The sequence below is a fragment of the Urocitellus parryii genome, chromosome 11, assembly GCF_045843805.1.
Source record: "Urocitellus parryii isolate mUroPar1 chromosome 11, mUroPar1.hap1, whole genome shotgun sequence".
Taxonomy (NCBI): Eukaryota; Metazoa; Chordata; class Mammalia; order Rodentia; family Sciuridae; genus Urocitellus; species Urocitellus parryii.
In genome coordinates, this window is record NC_135541.1 from 81,761,824 (window position 1) to 81,777,448 (window position 15,625).

Genomic DNA, 15,625 nt, shown 5'->3' on the forward strand with positions numbered 1-15,625 from the left:
CACTTTATAAATTGCCAGAAGAATCTCCTCTAATGGAGACTGAAGTCACTCTCTCTCCCCAAGAACCATGAGGGAAAAGATAGTCCCCTACTTGCACATGAAATCTCCCTTTCTCCTCCGACCTCCCTATTCTTCTCCCAAACAGGCCAGACTGCCTTGGGAGGCGGCTTGGAGAAAAAGCAATGTTCAGTCCCCCATGGCAAAGTCTTTGGTCTTTTCCTCCTGGTCCCCCATTTTGTAGCACAGCAGAAATCACAGGTGAAGAGGGTTGTCCTGGGAGGGCAGCAGCATGATCTCTGCTGAAATGACCCTGCCTTGCTCCACTTGTACCATCTCCTTTAGGAAGAGGAGTGCCTGGTTCCAGAGTGTGGCCCGGTGAAACGGCAAGATGGACAGCACCAGGGGTTTCTCAGAATCTCCTCCAGGGAAGGTCACCTGGAACCAAAAGGCCAAACCATGCATGGGCGCCCAGCCATAACAGCTGTAGCGGAAGTGCCCACCCACCTTGCCTCCAGCTCCAGCTCTAGGCGCGCAGGTCAGCTGGAGCTGAGCAAAGTGCTACAACCAGGCCAACACATCCTGGCCGGAATGACCCTGCACCAAGATCTCCCAGTGGCTCACGAGGCAGCTTATGGCGAAACTCTCTAGGAAACTCATGTCCATGCCTTAGTGCTGCTTCACATGGCTCCAAAGCCTAGGCGCCACTCCAGCATCTGGTCGCTGATGGGGGCTACAAAGAGCTCAGTGAAAACCAGTAGGAGAATACCTACCTCCTTCAGCCACTGGGTCTGCAGGTGCAGCACAGAGCTCAGCATGGACTCATGCAGAAGTCCATAGCCCATTCACTCGCTTACGATGGCATCCACGTGCTCTGGCAACTCCACCATCTCCACCGGACCCTGCAGGACATGCACTTGGTCCTCCAGCCCGTTGAGCCGCCCTACCTCTCGGGCCCCTTGCCAAATGGCACTACCAGCCTGGGCACAGAATATGCTCAAAATGCCAGTGCCTGTGCCCACCTCCAACAAGGTCTTGCCTTGCCGAGCTGCCCATTTCCGCAGGATGCCAAGGCGGTAGGCATTGGTGAGGACGCAGTTGGAGATCCTCTCCTCCCCGACATGTCCCTGTAGCACTCCTAATACAGGTGGTCCTGCTTGCTTGCTCTTAGTCCTCTGGGGTCGGGATCATGGCAAGTCCACCTCCTGCTCTCCGTGCTCTTCTTCTTCAGTCCTCTCCCCTCCTTTGCTGCCGCCCCCCCCACGACTCTCCAGATATTTCATATAAATGGAATCATACAATATGTGGTCTTTTGTGTTTGGCTTCTTAACATGATGTTTTCAGGTTTCACCTACAGTGCAGCATGTATGAGTACTTCATTTCTTTTTATTGCCAAATATTCCCTTTTATGGATACACCACATTTTATTCAGTTGACAGATCCTGGGGTCATTTACATATTTTTGGCTCTTATGAATAATGCCATATGAAATTCATGTGCAAGTTTCTATGTGAACATTTTATTTTCATTTCTCTAGCATATATACCTTTGGGACTTACTGGGGCATATGCTCTTTCCCCTTACTGGTTAAGGGTAAGTTCAAAGAAAAAAATGGAACTGTTAATTCTGGCTGAGAAATTAGAAAAGACTATTTAGTAAAAGTGGTATGTGAGCTAAGTTTTGAAATAGGAGTGATAGGATTCAACCAGAAAAGGGAAAATGAGATGACAGAAAGTCAGACATTTTGACTTCAATAACATTTGACTTATGTTTGCATATCATTATCCACAGTACATGTATGAAAACACAAATTGGTGTAAATATATTTTATATACAACAAGAGATATGAAAGCTGTGCTCTGTAAGTGTAATACAAATTGTAATGTATTCCACTGTCATATAAAAAATCAATTAAAAAAAGGCATTTTAAAGAGTGGTATATCAGTAGTAAATCTTCATTAACACACCATATGTTTTTACTTCTGAATGTTTTATTTGTATACTATAGTTACACATAATAGTGGGGCTCATTTTGACATAATTATATATCATGGAATAAAATTTTCTCCACTTCAATCCCCAGTACTTCCCCTTTTCCTCTCCTTCTCCCTCCTCCTATTTCCTTTCTACTCTAATGGTCTTCCTTCTATTTATTTATAATTTTAAAATTTAGTTCTTTATATATAAACATAAAGCTCAAATTCACTGTGGTGCATTCACATGTGAATAGCATAATTTGGTCAATTTTAATCCATTTTTCCTCTCCTTTCCCATTCCTCCTCCCTCCCCATCCGTTGCTCCACTGATCTCCCTTGTACTTTCACAGGATTCCTCCCCCACTTTTTCCCCTTTCTTTGGTCAAGCTTCCTTCTATGAGAGAAAACATTCAACCTTGACTTTCTGAATCAGACTTATTTATATATATATATTAGTAAAATACAAAATTTAATATTTAACTAGAAGTCTACAGTTTCATGGCATTGAGTACATTCACATTTGTACAACCATCACCAACAACCATCTTCAGAATATTTCCATCTTGGCAAATTGCAACATTTCACCCTTAATAAGGATAACTCCCAGACTGGCAACCTCCACTCTACTCCTAGAGTACTTTTGGACTGTTTCTTTTTCACTTAGTAAGAGAGATCCACCACTGACTAATGGGTGGTGTCTATATTTACAGGCCTTGCTGCACATACATGATTGAGTGTATTGTAAGGACAGGTAACAGAAAATAGGGGAAAAAAAGAGGTGGAGACAAAAACTAAACATATGGATCTCTATCCACAGGCTAAAGCAGCCCTGCCACAGATCTGCCTGATTATTTCACATCAAGAAATTGACCTTCCACCTGGTGCTGTGGTGCATACCTGTAATCCCACCAGCCTGGGAGACTTAGGCAGGAGGATTGCAAATTCAAATCCAGCCTCAGCAAAAGCAGGGGCTAAGCAACTCAGTGAGACCCTCTCTCTAAATAAAATACAAAAGAAAAGAAGGCTGGGGATGAGACTTGGTGGTTGAACACACCTGAGTTCAATCCTGAGTACTAAGAAAACAAAACAAAAAACATAAAAAGCAAAAAAAAAAAAAAAAACAGAAATTGACCTTGACCTTGACCTTCCTATAATCCCAACTACTCAGGAAGCTGAGGCATGAGGATTGCAAATTTGAAGGCAACCTGGGCAGTTTAGCAAGACCCTGTCTCAAAATAAAGTTTGTAAAAAGGGCTGGGGATGCAGTTCAGAGGTTGAATGCTCCTGGGTTCCAGTCCCTGGATTTTTGGAGCCATTTTCACTTTGCAGATCCACCAGCAGTTTCACACTTTCCCAGTTTCCCTGCCTTCACAGGAGGCCAGGCACATCACAGCACCATTATAGCTTCATGTCCTCAGTGCCCATCCATGGTGAGGATTCTGCTGAGGGTCCTGTAGGCACTTCCATGTTCCCCTCTTGTACCATCACAGTCCTGGCATTGAACATCACATGTTTTCCCATGACCTTGGATTGAAATCTAAATTTTGTAGAACCCTGAGCCCCCAGAACCTAGCTAACCTGAAGCACACTTGCTTGCACTGATGCTTTCTGTCAAGAAAGCATTTCATAGTGCAGCCTCTTGAAAAACAACTTGGCAATGCCTCAGAGTTAAACAGATATACTATGATGGAGGAACTTTCCAAAAGTGTCAAATAAAAATTAATCACTGTATTATCCTAAGCTATATGTCTACTAAATCATATTAGTAGAGTGACTGACTGGACTCATCAAAAATTGAGAATTAAAGAAAATTCTTTTTAACACTCGTGTACTTTACTTGAATATAATAACACATAAGTAATTAGCTTAGCCTTATAAAAATATGGGGCTTGGTCAAAATATTTACACATTTTTTTTAAATTAATGGTAGAATACACATACCACTCACCATCACAACCATTTTTAAGTATACAGTTCAGATCAGTTGCTTAATTACAGTCATGTGGTTGTGTGCCCAATCTTCAGAACTCTTTATCTTAAGAAACCAAAACTCCATTTCCATTTAGCAACTCCATATTCCACTATTCATTCCCTGGCAATCACCAATCTAACTTTCTTTCTCTATGAATCTTACTACTCTGGGTCAGATTAACTAATGTTAAGTAGAATTATACAGTATTTGTCCTTAGTTCACATAGCATCGTATCCTTGAATTTTATTAATGATGTATCAGAATTCCCTTCCTTTTTAAGGATGAATAGTATTCTACTATATGTGTGTATGCCAAATTTTGTTTATCCATTTAACCTTTGATGGACACTTAAAATGCTTACACCTTTGGCTACTGCAAATAATGCTATGAGCATGGGTGTCCAAATACCTGTTTGGTTTTTATTATCAATTCTTTTGGGGACTTATACCCCAAAGTGGAATTGCTTATTATGTTTCCTCAGCAACTGCCATACTGTTTTCCATAGTGGCTGCACTATTTTACATTACCCGACCAACAACACAAGAGGGTTCCTGTTTTTCCATTCCCTTGTCAACACTAGTTACTATTATTATTTTTTAATAGTAGCCAATCATAATGGGTGTGAGGTGGTTCCTAATTGTAGTTTTGATTTTCATAATGGTAAATTATGCTGTACATCTTGTGCTTATTGGTCATTTGTGCAACTTCTTTGGAGAAATCCTTTGCCCATTTTTTAATCAAGTTTTATTGTTGAGTTGAAGGAGTTCTTTATTTACTTTGTATTTTTTTAATATTTATTTTTTAGTTGTAGTTTGACACGTACCTTAATATTACTTATTTATTTTTATATGATGAAGGGCCTCACCCATGCTAGGCAAGCACTCTACTGCTGAGCTACAACCCCAGCCCATTACTTTGGGTATTTTTTATAAATATATTTTTAGTTCTAATTGGACATAATAACTTTATTTATTTTTCTATGTGGTGCAGAAAATCGAACCCAGTGCCTCACACATTCTAGGCAAGTGCCCTACCACTGAGCCACAAACCCAGCCCAACTCTGAATATTAAACCCTATGGGATATGGGATTTGTAAGTATTTTCATCCCTTGTATAGGTTGCTATTTCACTATCGACTTAACAAGTTTTAAATATAAATAAAACTCTTGGGTTTATTTGAAACTTTAATATCCTCATCACTCTTGAAGGTCTTAAAATATTATACTTTTCTAGCTTGTACCTTTTCCCTACCCAGTTCTAGGTATGACATTACTGCAGTCTTTTTTGAGCTGTGTGATAATTTTAGACTTAGACCTCTGGGTAAGAAATCTAAACTTTTTCTCTGTCATGTAATGAGGAAGCCACATAAGACAGTAAAACGTCTTGGGCCAGTAGGGAGAAAACCCAAAATTTAAACCTGCTCTATCACTTATTACTAGTGTAATACTTGTGTAAGTTATTTAACTTTTTTGACCTTAAGTTACATGTTTACAAAGCAGAATGTTAATTATTGGCCTCCAGTGAACCATTCACCTTTATAAAGCATGGACAACATTTTCACCATGTGGTCCAGCAGTCATGGTCTCTGGTATTAAACCCAGTGAATTGAAAATATATCCATATAAAACCCTAACTATGCATGTTTATAGCTTCTTTATTCATAACTGCCCAAACTTGGAAGCAATCAAGATGTTCTGATGAAAACAAATGAATTGAATTCTAGATAACAGAATATTATTGAGCACTAAAAAAAAGTTAGGAAGCCATGAAAAGACATGGAGGAAGCTTAGATGCACATTACTAAGCAAAAGACACCAGTCTGAAAGGGCTCCAAACTATTCGATTCCAACTACATAATATTCTGAAAAAAAATTAAAAATTTTTAAAAGAATTGAGCAAGAAGGGGGGAATAAATCAAAAATCAGACTTTTCTCATTCTCTGCTCAGCCTAAAAGGTAAAAAAAAGGAACAAAAAATTAAGCAATATGTTTATCTCTGTTTACCGTGATTAATGCCAGATTTTAGTTGGAAGAGAAAGGGTGAAGCTTATCACAGGATAGTTTTTCATTTCCATGTCTTGCAGAGGACAAATCAAATGATACCCACTGCACCTTAATACCATCAGGAAGCTGCCTATTTAGAAACTCTTCAGCACAGAACACACTTTCCCCCTTTATCTGGCATCACCCTGTTTGATGTCACACCTGTATCAAAATCGCAGCATTACACATATCATCTGTGGGGACTTTGAATCATTTATTCACAAAATGTGGATCCCTAGGCTTGCTGTGAGAATTAAATAGGATAGTATATTTCAGGAGGATCCTGAGTTCAAAGCCAGCCTCAGCAATGGTGAGGTGCTAAGCAATTCAGCCAGACCCTGTGTATAAATATAAAATACAAAATAGGGCTGGGGATGTGGCTCAGTGGTCCAGTCCTCCTGAGTTCAAGCCCCGGTACCAATATATATATATATATATATATATATATATATATATATATATGTATATATATATATATATATATATATATTCAAAAAGCCTAGTGGACATGTTTGCCTGCAATGACTAAATAACTGACTTAAGAAGGTAGCCAACAAGTGTCCTGACCACCAGGTGTCACCATTGGGCCAGGAGTATTCACCTAACTGCTCCAGGCAGGGGGTAGAACCTAGCAGCAAAACAAGACTGTCACTTTCACATAGAGTACATTCAGAATTGATGTAGGCTTTTCCCTACCTTGGGAGCTGGTAAACACACACACACACACACACACACACACACACACACACACATATAATTTGAAATATTATAATATTTCAGTATTCTCTTATAGGTGTGCTAAAAATTATGTACTGAAATTAATTAGCTGAATATCCTCAGATTTGTTACCAAAATTTAATTTGTAAAATTATCCTCAGTGCACTCTTTATTAATTTTGAGAATCAATAGTGCTTTGCACATCCTTTCGTTTACCAACCAGACATTATCGGTCTCCCATAGACTTCAACATTGACACAATGGACAATTTTCTGGCTCCAATTCCAAAATCCATTGACATTATTTCCTTTACAATTTTAATGAGATGACAGATAAAAAGAAAGTACAATAGTTTTAGTGTAAAAATAAAGTTTGTGACCACTAAATGTGGGTTAAACAAAGATTATTAACCCTTCTCCTTGACCTCAAGAACTCAAAAATTCAGTTATAAACTTTTTTGTTGTTGTTTTCTATTTTCTTGAAAAGAAAAAAAAAACACCCTAGGGCAAATCTATCAATCTGTGAATAACCCTGAAATTACTCAAGGAACATTGCCACACCTGGCTGCATTCTGGGACCTACTAATGTCTCTCTTAGAGAGTGCACAGGGCACACAGCGATAGGCTCATTTCAAAATGAGCACAGAGGTTGGGCTTCCCTCCTGGTTCTAAGTCCCCCACATCGAGACTCAAAGTGGTCACTTCAAGACAGGTAATTCGATGAGCATTAGCTTGGAGCTGGAGGTGCAATCTATAGTCTCATGGACTGTTGCCTGATCTGCTAGGAACACTTGCCTTAAATTAAGGCTGACATGTCCTACCTCAGCCTCAATCTGGGCATGCAAAATCCCTCCTAGACCACCAGAAAGAAGAGTGACACCAAGCACAGGCTGATCAGAGCACATTCTTTGAACTCCAGCAGCTGGGGTCATTTTTTTTTTAATTCCACTTTGTAAGAAGCACTTAATGCTTCTTAAGGAAAACAAGAAGCATCCTCTCTCCCTTTGGCCATCTCTCCCATTCCTAGAGAATTGGGAGGAAAGAGCTGTCACCAGGAACCATTTGGAGCCAGGAATGCAGAAGCCAAGGCCAGCCTAGATAAACCCATTTGTGAAGCACTTTGTGCTGATGGATACATTCCTGACTGGTTTCAGACCAGTCCCTGGAGGACAGCTAGCTCAGGAGGCTGGCTGCCTGGCTGGAATGAAGGGGCCAACGGAAGGGATGCTGTCCATGAACCAGCCTAGGCTGTGCAGGGGGCATGGCAGCTCAGGAGGAGCAGGAGACCCGGAGGACTCCGGGGTGAAGCTGCTGCTGTCCAGCAGCCCCATCTTGCAGAAGAGGACCCCATTGACTTAGGGTACAGAAGAGAGCTCCTGGAGCTCGAAGTCCACCTTAAACTTACACTTCTTTAACATTGTGAGAGCCAGGCGCCAGCAAGCTGGCAGCACAGGCGGGTGCCGCCCCCTTAGCTCCGCTAAGCCCCGATCCGCCCAGATCTAGGGCTGGGGCCTCCAGCTGCGCACAGGGGCAAGGCAGGGGGCTCCGGGGCTGTGGCGGCAAGGCCTCCACTCTCTCTCAGTAGCCCAGGTCGAGAGCGGCTGGGGCACCAACCTCAGCTGACCTCCAGGAGCAGTTGTGCTGCAGCTGGCCCAGGAAGGGTGCCCTTAGGTGCGCACGTCGCCGCTGTCGCCATCCTTCTGAGAGCTGTGAGAAGCGGAGCTCAGAGTGTGGTCGCTGTCTCCACCTCAGCCACTCGGGCTGGGGCGCCCCCAGTGGCCGCGATCTGCAGCGCACTACTGGGCAGAAGCGGGAGGCACAGGGAGGGCGGGGAGATTCATGGCGGGCTGAAGCCTAGCGGGGAAACTAAACCTCAATGGCAGTTAGCGCCATCACGACTCTCTGGGGTTAAAAACAACAACAACAGCAGCAGCCAAAAAAGCTTCTTTCTACAGCTTTCTGGGCACCTTTGGTTTCAGTTTTTGCACCGCCTCTTTTCTCCCCCTGCCCTTCCAGCTATTTCTTTCCCTTGGGTTTCAGAGTTAATAGGGAATGTCAGAATATGACATTGTTTTAGTCAAATTGAAATCCAAAAACTAAAACTTCTTTTAAATACTCAATATTCTGGAACCTTCAAATATGAAATAAAGAAGAGGAAAAAGGAAAGGGATTAAAATGTATTGAGGGCCTACCAAGTGCCCAGCCCTGTACTGATACAGGCATTTCTTTTTTTCTTTTATCTAATGCCTGTCACCCAGGGTAAAAAAGAGCATAGAAGGAGTTAAAATCACACCTTTCCTTTTAAAATTTGCCCATACTCGGAACTGAAAATGCTTATAATCAAAGTCTGCAGGGAAAGCTTAAAAAAAAAAAAATCTTTGTACTTGCATAGCAATTACCTGTCTGTATAAGAACATGCAATATCTTGTTAAAGTGTATGTTCACTTGGTTACATAAAGTTCAGGTTTTTCAACTGAGATTTTTATCCTTCAATCTCAAGGACTCTCTTGCAGTAACCTCTGAAAGGGTGTAATTGAAAACATTCTCTTTCCCAGTTAATTCATTTATTCATTCATTCATATAAAATATTTTAATTGCATAAAATATCAATCACAAGCTAGTCCCAATTATTAAAAAAAAAGAAAAAAAAACCTAAGAATTTTACCCTTTACTGATGCAGACCTGTTTAGATCCAACATTAAAAGACATGGCATCAAGCTAGGTGCCTGGAAGTCTACTTGGCTCAGCTACCCATCAAGCCCAGTGGCTCTGAGGCTGAGGCAGGAGGATCACAAGTGGCAGCCCAGCCTGGGAAACCAAAACCCTGCCTCAAAATTTTTACAAGTGTGGGGGATCTATAGCTCCAGAAAAAAAAAAATAGGAAGAGGTAGGGGCTGAAGGGAGTTTGGAATAGAGTGAATGACAAAGAGGATGCCAGGAGGTGTGTCATTGAAGAGGTAACAGGCCAGATCACATGAGGTCTTGCAGGAAATTGTAAGGACTTGGGCTTTTACTGGTATATTATTTGATGGTTTTAAACAAGTGTGTGTCATGATATAACTTAAGTTGTAACACCCTCACTCTTGGTGGTGTATTGAGAGTAGCTAGGGTAAGGATGAAATCAAGGAGAGCAGTTAGTATAGTTTTACAACACAGACAAAATTTGAGGGTGGCTTGTACTAGGATGGAAGAAGTAAGAACTGTTTGGATTATTGATATATTTTGAAATGGTGACAGGATTTTCTTCTGGGTCATGTGTATGATACAAAAGAGGGTAGTCAGGAGTTTTGATATGAGCACTTAGAAGACTGTGGCTGCCATGTAGTGGGATGGACAAGATTGTGAGAGAAACTGGGTTAGGACAGAGTGAATATCAGAATCTAGTTTTGTTTTTGTTAAGTTTCAGATGCTAATCTGACATCTAAGTAAAAATGTCAAGTAGGCAACTTGAACTAGTAATCTGGTGTTCAAAGAAACACCCTAGCAAGAGAGAGGAGGTGGCTGATAGCTGACTGGGAGGGGTTGGAACCAACAGCTTTCAGAAAGTCTTTAAAGCCATGAGACTGGGAGAGATGACAAGGGAGAGAGAATACAGTGTGCAGAGTCCTAATAATTTCCAATGTTAAGAGACAGGGATGTTAGAATCTGTAAACAAGTCAGGATGGCACCTGGCATTAGAGTCTGTAAACAAGTCAGGATGGCGCCTGCATTTTGCCAGAGGGAGTGGTTTGTGAAGTAACGCCAGTGCGCCATTAAGTGTGGAGATTCCTTATTGGTTGACTGCTGTATCTAGTTTATGTTAATTAAGATAAGCTGTGTGTCATGTATATATACCCCTCCTGTGCTACAATAAATGGCTCCCACTCCTGCTGTATCAATGTACACATGTTCCTGGTCACCCCCCATGTATTTTGCTGCAGCCATGCTGTGGCAGATGGTGTCCCATACTGGGAGCCCAGGGACACTTGGGGGTAAGTGATGAAAACAAAAGTTGCCCATCCATAGATAGGATGGGAGCAAATCTGCTCATCCCTAGGCAGATGGGCAAGAGGAAAAATGGTCATTTTGAGAAAATGGAGAAGATTGATACAGTATGTTTTTGTCTTGATTTGTCTCAGTGTATTGAATTATCTTTGTGATGAAAATATGGAAGGGGTGTTAAGAAAACTACTAAGGGAAGAAGGCACCCCAGTGGAACCAAGAATAGTTAGGGCATGTGTTGATGGAAGCCCAGGAACTCTAGTAAGAAAGAAGAAAGTTCAGAGGAGGAAGGATTATCAGAAAAAAAGTTGCAGCAAAAAGCTATTACTGAATACTTTTCATTACTGGAGGGTGCGTGAATTGGTGCGGCAGCTGCCACATGCGCGAGCAGGTCATGGCACAGCAAGGACTTTCCAAGTGGTGGCAGCGGCTCTTCCCTGCCCCCTGCCCGGGAGCAGGATGCCAGTGTGAGAGCCCAGATAGAAACCTGACGGGGAGGCACAATCTCCTAGGCTCTTGCTCCCTGTACCTAGTGACAGGTTGAGTCTGGAATACTCCCCAGACTCTCCCCAGGCCATCTGGGGCTGCCCAGGATGCTGCAGGTGGAATAAGGCCTGGCCCGCATCCCTGAAGTTTGATCATTTCCAAGGCCAATAACTACAATGGTTCTCCCACACCTGGAAGCTAATGAATAATGAGTACTATTAAGGCTTATTTCAAATGTAAAAAACCTTGAGATAATGTACTAAATTGTTCAGAAGGTTGTTTTCTAAGTGTAATACTACAGGATTTTCTTTAGCATCATTTCCAGAGTTCCTGCCTTCATCCCAGTGCTGGTTAAGACAAGGGTGGAAAAATTTCCAGTGTTGCTGAAAACCGGACAAAACTTCAGCTGAGAAATGGACAAGACTTCTGAGCTGTTGCTGTTTCTGCTGCTACAGCTTAGGCTAGCTGCCTGCAGAACTTACCTTTACTGTGATTTAAGCTAGCTGCCTGCAGAACTTACCTGGACTGTGATTTACCTGGACTGTGAGTTAATCTATTGAGACACTGCTTTACCTGGACTGAGACAATAAATTGTAATCTACAACAAATTGTAACTCGGTATCTTTGCTAACAGTGTCATTGCTGCTATAATTTTTCCAAGGGCTTCTTGCATTGAGCCATCAATTGGCTTGGTATTGTGGCATTTGGTATCCTCCCCTTTGGCTTGTAGCAGATTATTGATGGTGTTTGTGTAAAAACCACTATGGTCATTATTTAAATTAAATAAAAGGGGGAAATATTAGAGTCTGTAAACAAGTCAGGATGGTGCCTGGCATTTTGACAGAGGGAGTGGTTTGTGAAGTAACACCTGTGAGGCATTAAGTGTGGAGATTCCTTATTGGTTGACTGCTGTATCTAGTTTTTTTTAATTTAGATAAGCTGTGTGTAATATATATATGTATATATATATATATATATATATATATATATACCCCTCCTGTGCTTCAATAAATGGCTCCTACTCCTGCTGTATCAATGTACACAAGTCACCCCCTGGTTATTTTGCTACAGCTAGACTGTGGCACAGGGGAGATGGGCAGAATCAAAGTGACCCAGAAGGAACAACTAGAGAGAAAAGGGGAAAACAGTAGAATACTCTGTTCTGGAAGCCAAATACAGATGACAGTTTGGGAGGAGGTAGTTCTTTCTGTCAAATGACTCTGATAAGCTAAGACAAGGACAGGGGATAGACCACTGGATTTAGCCCTGTGGAAGCCATTGGTGGAGTAATGGTGGTAAGATCTTAGTGGCTTCAAAAATCACAAGGAGAGATTGGAGACAAGGGAGGTAACTGTTGTTGAAGTGTTGTTGCAAGGACAGAGACAGAAACAGAGTGATAGTGGGGAAGGTGGAGACAAGAGTCTTTTTGTTTTTATTTATTTATGATGAAACTGCTTGAGCACTCATGTTTTGGGAAGAATTGGGATGACTTGGGGCTTGAGAATGAGTGTTAGAAATTGAACTGGTGGCTTGAGGAGATGCTTTAGGATTAGCAATAATTCCTGAAAAAAAATGAGGACAGAATTTGGCTGAGGCAAGAATTTGAAACCAAAATTAGTAAAGCAATGTATCTCACTGTCTTTCTTCAAATTCTTAATTTCATCTAGTTATTTGAGAAATTCTTTGCTTCAATTTTTTTTTTCTACTGAGGTACTGATGATTGAACCTAGGGGTGCTTAACCATTGAACTATATTTCCAGCCAGTTTTTATGTTTTATTTAGAGACAAGGTCTCTCTGAGTCTGGCTTTGAACTAGCGATCCCTCTGCCTCAGCCTTCCAATCCACTGGGATTATGGGCTTGTGCCATTGTGCTGGCTCTGATGGCAATTTTAAAAATTCATGAAATTGGCTTGAACAGTATCATCTCAATGGGAATTATAATCCCATGGCTATTTACATTTCTTTTGACATTTTGGATACTAGATATTTCAGATCCATAAAAATGGAAATTGTCTTTTAAGATCTGCAACCACAAAGGGTATTTGTCAGCCTGACTCTATTGCTAGAGAGATTAGCAATGAAAAGAAGTTATAAGATGAGGTTGTAAGCAGAAAGAAGGAGAAATGTTGAAGAAGAACCACTAGCAGATTGGGATGTAATAATAACGACTTAAATTTCTGCAGTTCTTTATAATTTATGGTGACAATGTATATACCATCTCATTTAATACTCTGAATAGTTCCTTATTGTATGAATTATCCCCACATAAATTGGGGTTCATGGATGTTAGGTGGCCTCCATATCACAAAAGTAACAATGGACAGAGCTCTACTATAATCTAGATTTTCTGACTTGATGTCATTTTGAAGTTTTTGAAATTTATAAATCACAATTTCTATTTGAGCACATACTTTCTTAAAAAATGTATAGCACAGATCTTGATGTGTCAATGACAGTGGACCTTGATGAATGGAAGAAGCGTTTCCTATTGAAACCTGTCAGAAATGTTGAGGAAATTGTTCATTACTAGAATCATTTTACTGTAAGTGGTCTCTTTTTTACTATTTGTTTATTTTATGTCATGGGCATAAAAATGTAACACAGGGTGTAAAATTATGTGCCAATGTGATCTATGCCTTAGGTCATTGTGGGGATTAAAGTAATTAATAAAAGAAAAGCATTTAGAATAACAATTGACATGTTAAACACCATACTTTTTTAGCTATTATGATTACCAGTAGAAAGTAAAGAACTTTGAACTGAAACCGGTATTTCAAAGCTGTGATGTCTGTTTTTTCTTTGTGAAATTTACCTTTTTTTCTTCAACACTTAATTTTCTCTTAACATTCTGTGTTATGGCTGGGTGCTGTGGTGTACCTATAATTAGGAGACTGAGGCAGGGGAAGCACAAGATCTAGTACAGCCTGAGATTACAGGTGTGAAGCACTGCACCTGTCTTGTCACTTATAATCTTACAAAGAAGGTATTAGTATTGTTTCTACTTCACATTAGAGGTAACCGAGGCCCAGAGGAGATTTTCAGTTAGGATTAGGGAGGTCCGGATTTGATTCCATCTGATTCCTGGGTCCAGGTTCTGTCCCCTCAAAAATTCCAAGTTATGATACATGTATAACAGAACTTATTTTCTGCTTTAGGTATTATGTGGAAATTATCAGACTTTCACCACTTCCACTATATGTCGAGATGTAAAACAAAACTCATTTAAATATATTTTATATATTTTATATTTTTTTTTGTTAAAGTATATTCTGACTGAAGATAACATAGCCATGCACTAGATCTTGAACTCTAATGAGACTTTGACATTATTGCCAATTAAATAGCTACTAGCTCACTAGTAGTTTGTTTGATTTGAGTTTTGCCATAGCTAAAAATATTTAATAGAATTTGAAAGAATTTTCTTTTAGTATTCCATATTATATAAATAGTTTCCAATTAAAAATATGTTAGATTTAAAAATTGGTAATGTAAAGATTGTCATAAACATGATAATTCAGTTATTTTTAATTTACAATTGACAACATTTTTATCTACCACTAGTGTTCTAGTGTGGGGCAAAATTAGAGAATTATCTCCTTTCTTTTGAAGATGGGTGATAAACATACAGTATACTTTGATTCATGGAGAGAATCAAAATTGTGTCATGAAGAGACAGAGACTGGTCCAGGAGTTACACTCACTCTTTATTCCCTATCATATGAAAGAACCTGTAATTGCTTGTGGTCCCTTTGAAGCAGGCCATACCTTAAATTGTTTGCCTGTGCCTTGGGGCCAAGTTTCTATGGGTCTGGTGATGTAACTGTGACAAGGGGAGAGGAAGGGTTTCCACTCTTTCCATGTTGTACTTAAGGCAGAAATTATGGGGCTCTAGCAACAATCTCTATCTACTTTTACCTTTTGGAGCCATGGAAGAACATATTTCTTTCTAATTTTTACAGAAATAGAGATGAAGCAAGTGTGCTTGGTTGCAGCTATTCTGAATTTAAAGAAGGGGAAAGGGGCACAAGACTTTTTTCAGTGTGCATATTTTTTCACCTGTATTCAGTCCTGTGCCTCATTGAATGAAAGAAGGGGGTAATTGATTTATAATGGGTATTTCCTCCTGTGATTATAGAGGGTAAGAAGTTCTGTGATGCACTTTCTGCAAACTGGAGAACAAGGATACCTGCTAGTGTCTAAATCCACAGGCCTGAGTACCATGGTTCAACTCTCAGTCCAAGATCAAAGACTTGAGAACTGGGGTGAAGGGTGAGTCTACTGGCATAAGTCTTTGAGTCCTGAGATTCTGAGAGCATGAAGACAAAGATGTCCCAGCTCAAGAAAATAGAGTGAATTTGCTTTCCTCTACCTTAATGTTCTATGATGACAGTCAAATGGTTGAATGATGCCCACCTATGTTGTATCTATGCATTCAATGCTAATCTCTTCTAGAA

General features: G+C 40.4%; 1 pseudogene; it reads right to left on the minus strand.

Moving 5' to 3' along the window:
- Positions 1-186: 186 nt before the first annotated feature.
- LOC144249303 (protein arginine N-methyltransferase 6-like) lies at positions 187-1,280 on the minus strand (annotated as a pseudogene).
- Between the last annotated feature and the right edge of the window lie 14,345 nt (positions 1,281-15,625).